We start from the raw sequence: 6,112 nt of genomic DNA, 5'->3' as shown, positions 1-6,112 counted from the left end.
ATGGTAGGAAAGTTGTTGTTTTGGAGGGCAGAGGAGCCGCTCTCTGATGTTATGTCCTCTCAGTGCCTGTAGTGGTGCTGTAGGAGGCTGCTGGCTCTCTTCTTGAGCAGCCCCAGCAGCCCTGCCTTCTTTGCTGGAGAATATATTCAGGGATTCCCCTTAATAATCACCTACCCTCTGAGCACTTTGTAGTTTTAAAATAATAAAGAGCCCCCAAAGCTTCCTCCCCACAAAAAGCAGGATCTTCTCAGAGCCAGGGGGGCAGCAGCTCCTCAGCACAGAGCCCGAGCCCATTCCCAGTCCCTCTGCTGGGGAGGAAACTCTGATCTGTCAGCCCAACAGAGGGAAAGGGGGGAGAGGAGAGAGAGGAGAAAAAAAAAGCAGCTGGAAAGGTAAGCCAGGCCCGGCCTGCATCCCCGGGCTCGCGTAGCGCGGCAGGCGGTGCGAAGGGTGCAGGGCGGGCGGGGAGGCGGGCTACGCGAGGCCGCGGATCGGCCGGGGCGGTGTAGGCCGCAGCGGGGGGTGAGGGGAGCCGGGGGGGGTTTGAGGCTTTCGGGCGCCGAGAGGAACGCCGAAGGGGGGGGTGAGACGGTCGGCGGAGCCCAGCGGGAGGGTCGGGGCGCGGCGCCGCGGCGCCTTTGCCCGGGAGGTGAAGGGCGGCGGGGGAGAACGGGGGCGGGGGGGGCGCTAGGCCTCAGCGCGGCGCGGCCCGGCAGCTCCGCTCCCCGCCCCGCCGGGCCCCCCGCGCCGGGCCCCGGGCCCAAAGCGGGCCGAGCCCCGCTGCCGCTGGAGCTTGGCGGCTGGGGGGAGGCGGCGGGGGTGCCTCGGCCGGGGCCGGTCCCCCCCCCAGCCCCGCGCGGAGCGGCGGGACGGGGGGGGGCCGCGGGACGGGGACGGGGGGCTGGGGGCGGCATTAATTTGCCGAAATGACTTTTAATGAGCGGCGGTGGCAGGAAGGGGGGGGGGGGAATGCCCCCAGCCCGGTCCGGGCCCGCGGAGGCGGTGCCGGTCCCGCGGGGCGTGCGGGGCCGCGCCGGCCAAGGCCTGGAAAGTTTCGCGGCGTTTTTAGGGTGCTTCCCCCCCTCGCCGCCGCCGCCGCCTGCCCCGCGCCCGCGGGGACGGGGCCGGCGGGGCGAGGGGCGCCCCGGGACGCGGCCGCGGCCCCCCCCTGCCCGTCCCTTCCCCCCCCCTCCCCTCCCCTCCCCCGCCGCCGGAGTCCCCCCTCGACCGGCCCGGCGGCGGGCTGATTCGCCTCACAACTTTTTTTTTTTTTTTTTTTTTTGGGGGGGGGGGGCGGTTTTGGGTGTGTGTGGAGGTCGTTATAGTGCCTCTCCCCCCCTCCTCCTCCGTAAGGCGCCGGCACACGGGGGCCCCGGCCTGGCCCCCGAAGGTGGGAGTGAGGGTCCGGAGCGGGGGGCTGCCTCGGCCTCGCCTTCGCGCCCCGCCACGTGCTGGGGCCGGCGGCCACCTCGGCCCTGCCGGGGCCAGCGCCTGGGCCGGGGTCCCTCGGCCACCCCCACCGCCCCAGGGCCGGTTGGCGTCGGCGGGACGGGGGCTACAGCCCGCTGGCCCCGCGGCCGGGGGAAGGGATCGCCTGAGCGGCCCCTACGCAGCAAGGGCCGTGCCTGGACTTGGGCCCTGGTCCCTCTCGTGTCCCCCGCTGGGGGAGCCTAGCTGTGCCCACGGGTCGGGGTCCGGCTGGGGTGGGGGGTCCCCGTGAGGTGCCGCTGCACCCCAGGCCTGAAAATGAAAGGATCCTTTTTTTCAGGGAAAAGAACGTCTGGTAGTTGTGAAGTGAGCCCACTGGAAAACCCACCAACGCGCTTCACCCCGCACAGGTGAAATAGCTCTCTGGTTTCTATCTAATGTGGGAGGCGTCTAGTTTTGATCAAACGTTCCTTAGTATGTCTTTTAGCTCAAAATGCTAATGGCTTTGTACAGGTAACCTCAAATGAATTTTGGAAACGACAGTAGCGCTTACCTTAAAGCCTTATATTATACTATCTGATTAAAATATGTAGATCTATAGTTAGTTCTAACTTTGTTACTTAACAGCATACGATGAAGGTTTATTTTAAGGCTGTTCTCAATTTTTGAGAATTGGTAGACTCAAAAAGAAAACTGGCAAATTCAGGGCAACACATCATTCCCCTGTAGTTGAGTGCCCTCTCCTATGGGCACCCCTGTACTGGCAGTGTTGCACGCTAAGGCTGTACCCACCAGGTACCGCTGCTGACTGCTGCACTGGAGCGCTCGTGGTTTTTTATGAAGCTGTCACTTATAACCTGGTAACATTTTTGCAGCCATCTTCAGCCTCTTATGTGATTTGTTTGTAATATATATGTACATCAGACAAGTTTTATTAATTGTAAAGCTAAATTATTTACAGAAAGCAACCTGAAATTTACTTAGTGGGAGTTATTTTGATGTTTCAATATTATTATGGTGAGTGAATGAATTTGTATGTGGGGCCTGGTCCTACAGAGTTGCATGTACAGTGTTCTCACAGTATGGTAAATCCTCAGGTACGAATTTATTGTAATACCATATTGAACTTTGATAGCTTATACCTGCTAAAAGGCTGCTCTGTGAGGAGCTCTGCTGTTTTATTTTATTGAGTATTCCTACTGAAGCAAGAATGATATTCCTATGTTGTGTGAAAATAAGCTTGTTTGTCTTTGCAGTATTGGGACTAAAAATAAGACTAAGGCATTTTGTTTAACCACATATGCAAGTGCAGGTTATCTGTTATTCCAATAAATAAAAGACTTGGACTTACAGCCTTTTTTTTTTTTTTTTTTGCTTAAAGTACAGATGCAAGATATGCTGTGGTATGTTTAATATCTGCTTTCTCTCAGGATCATGGTTTTGATATTTTGAGATAACGTTTTAAAGTGCATTTCTGCGATGTTGCGATGGCCTAAATGTTCCATTTATTGTTGCATCTGAAGGCCGCCTTTCTGCAGCCCCGCTTGCCCTGGCAAAACCTAGGCCTGTTTATAGCCACATTGAAATAAGTGGGCTTCTGTGCAAGCATGAGAATATGCCTGTGAGGATGTGATTGCAGGACTGGGGCCTGAGACCTTCTGCTCAAATAGAGAAATCCTTGTTCAAAAGAATTCCAAAGATATGGAGCCTATCTTGAACCTTAGGTCAGGAATAGCCATATTTAGGAAATTATTTTATTGAAATCTTCAGGAGTGTGCACTTAGCGACAGTTACGAATCTTCCTACTTAACATCTTTTCTCTCTAGAAGTCCTTTGAAGTTTCTGAAATTCCAAGAGTCTTAAATGTTTGGGTTTTTTTAGGCTTTGGGCTGTCTTTGTCATGTTTTCTTTAAGGCACTATTTATCAGATGAGTGAATCAGCTGAAATTAAAATTCCTGCTTAAGTTCATTTTGTGTGGGAAAACAAAAAGTAGAACCTGTTCAGTTTTGGAACAAAAAGAGTTATTTTCCCTCCTCTTAGTTATGTTTTCTGCTGTTGATTGAAACTTTTTACAAGTCTTGTAAGTTCTCTAGCCATTATTATTATTAGGAATAATACATAAATTTAATTCTATATTTATTGCATTCTATTCTGAAGCATAATCTATATTACCAGTATTGCCTAAAATATACTGCTGCTTTTCTGTTAATATATCGGACATCCTTATGCAATATAAACTGCCTTTTTGCAGAGTTGAAGTAATAAGCTTTCTAAAAAGGCAGAATGAGGACAACGTTGCTGCTTCTGTCTTCCTAGGTAGATTTTAACATATGAAAAAAAGTAGTCCAAAATATGATTCCAGGTGGTAACTCAAAATGTCTAGTAAGATCTTAACATGTTAAGTGCCTTGATCTGTCAGGGTACTTGCATGTGTGTGCGGTACCTTGACTTGTATGGGGCTCTTCGGAGGTGGTCTTGAGTAAGGATTGTACTCTAGTTAATAAAAGTGTTCCCTACAGGAACTCTTGTAGTTGACTTTGGTTGCTTCCCAGTGTTTTCCGTTTCAATTTGGATGCTTTTACTAACAAAAAGACTCTTGTTCCCAGAATTATAGCAGGTTTGGTTTGGTAGCTGAGTGTAGTAGAGAATTGAGCTGTTAAATGACCAGAACTAAGCCAAAGTTATGGTTAGATCACAGAACGGGGACAGAAGTTACAACTTTGTGGTGTTGATGTGGTGCAGCTTCTCTTGCTAGAACAGAGCACTTCACAGAAGAGGTAATAGTTGCCTGAAGTCTTAATATGAAATAGAAAAAAGGAATGTTTTTGCTTTCTCTCTGATAGTATAGTTTTTACTAATACTGACTGAAAGGTTTTACTGTAAGGTGGCTTTAAATGTGTGTCTTTTTGCAATGATTTTTATGGTCTCTGTTCATCTCTGAGTGGATGAAATTCCACGTTGCCCAAACATCTTAAAATCTATGTATTTACTGTTAGTCTCAGCAAAAGGGTCAGACAGTGGCAAAGGAGGGAATTGTTCTTTCTTGGTCGAGGAATAAACAAAACTACTAGTTATGCTATGTGTGTTTGTGGAAAAGCTGAGGTTCTTGGAGCTCCATGTTCCATTTCTGGCCCCAAGCTGATGGTTTTGGAAGCGTATGTAGATGATTGTACCTTGTCTGTGAGATATCATGAACACACCGAGCAATTTAACATAAAGTCTGCGCTGGTATTAGCAAGTGCAAAACAACACAGTTAAGACCTCTTTAATCGTGGCTTTTGTTTGGATGCAACATGTGAAGCTCTGAGCTCAGTCCTCTTAATTTTACATCTTTTAACCACTGATATATAATTGCCTTGCAATTTACAACGCATTTGGGGATTCCATTGCCTAAAAGGGTCTTATGTACGTTGAATGTCAAGTTCTGAGCGTATGTTTAAGAATGTATCCTACCCACATGATTTAAAATATTCTAATATTTTCAGCATGGTGTTTTCTCAAAATTACCAATTGAGTTTTGAGGCTATAATGCTTTGGGCTTTCTAATAGTGAGTAGGCCGTTAACTTCTCTGTAGACTACAGATGATGTCAGGTACCAAATTTCTGTATGACATAATGCTGATACTCAGTATGGTCTAGCAAAGATTGCCTCCCCAAGTTTGCTGCTGCACTGTTTCCCAGCCTCTCTGAAGGACTCTTTAACTGTTTTGGGAGCGGGTACGTGGAGTGCAGGGCTACGGCTTTGTTGTCTTGGAGCTGATGTGCGCTGCAAGGGAACTGATTATGCCTGCTTGCCAGTACTAAAAGCAGTTGGGAGCTGGCTTCTTCCTATGCCTGACAGCAGGTACTGGCAGTTGCGCAGGTGTGTGCCTGTGTGTATTTAAGTCTTTCATTTCTCTTTTTACAGTCACTTTGCAAACGACCTTCTGTTGTCTTATTGACCACCAGTGGCTGCACTCAGCAGGCCAAGTAGCTCTGCTTTAAGTGGTGATGTCCCAGAGTGTGGCTTTGCTCTGTGTCCTGCCTGTCCTCGCTATAAAACCTTGCTGGGAAGCTAAGTTTGTTGCTCGTCACATGTCCAGATAGGGCTTTCGCCAGAGGGAGGAGATTTTCGTCCAGTCAACTGCTCAGGAATAAAAAATTGGAGAAGGGAAGAAATGAATGCGTTACCAAATTATATATGTTAGTGATAACCTCATAAGAATACAAGAAGTACCCTCCTGGGTCAGATCAGGGGTCGATCCAACCTAGTGTTCTGTCTTGGGCAGTAGGAGTAAGTGATGCTATTTAGGAAAAGCCTGAAAGCCCAGCCACTTTTTGTGTTTTCTTCTCTTACTCTTTCACTATCCGTATTTGTTACATTAGGCATGCTAGCAGGTACGTCATTTATGTCCCCACTGTCTATGAACTTTTCTATTGTCTTTTTGAAGCTGATGATACTGTCTGCTTCCACAGCCTCTTTGACAGCAAGTTCCAGCAGTTCACTACCTGTGAATAATAAAAATGAAGAAGTACTACTTTAGTAAGAGTTTGCCTCAAAACATATTAGCTTCATCAAGTACCCCTAGCTTTAATATTGTGTGATATGGTATATGACTGTTCTATATTCACCTTATCCTCTAGTATGATTTTTTTAAACTTCAGTAATATCTTACATCATTTGGCAATGGCACACATTTTTGG

General features: G+C 48.5%; 1 protein-coding gene across 7 annotated transcripts in view; it reads left to right on the top strand.

Annotated features, from left to right (window-relative positions):
• The first annotated feature begins 31 nt into the window (after positions 1-31).
• INO80D (INO80 complex subunit D) overlaps positions 32-6,112 on the top strand; it is a 46,439-nt gene continuing 40,358 nt past the window's right edge. For 4 of the 7 annotated variants that reach the window (XR_011324365.1, XM_069781671.1, XM_009914544.2 and 1 more), the window contains exon 1: positions 1,334-1,838. The gene's annotated coding sequence lies outside the window, so the exon portion shown is untranslated. Of the gene's footprint in view, positions 393-596; positions 650-1,333; positions 1,839-6,112 lie in introns of those variants that run through there. The other 3 variants (XM_069781668.1, XM_069781669.1, XM_069781670.1) reach the window with 3 other exon arrangements.

The sequence above is a fragment of the Haliaeetus albicilla genome, chromosome 4 (genome assembly GCF_947461875.1).
Source record: "Haliaeetus albicilla chromosome 4, bHalAlb1.1, whole genome shotgun sequence".
NCBI classification, from domain to species: domain Eukaryota; kingdom Metazoa; phylum Chordata; class Aves; order Accipitriformes; family Accipitridae; genus Haliaeetus; species Haliaeetus albicilla.
This window is presented reverse-complemented; position numbering and strand designations above follow the sequence as displayed.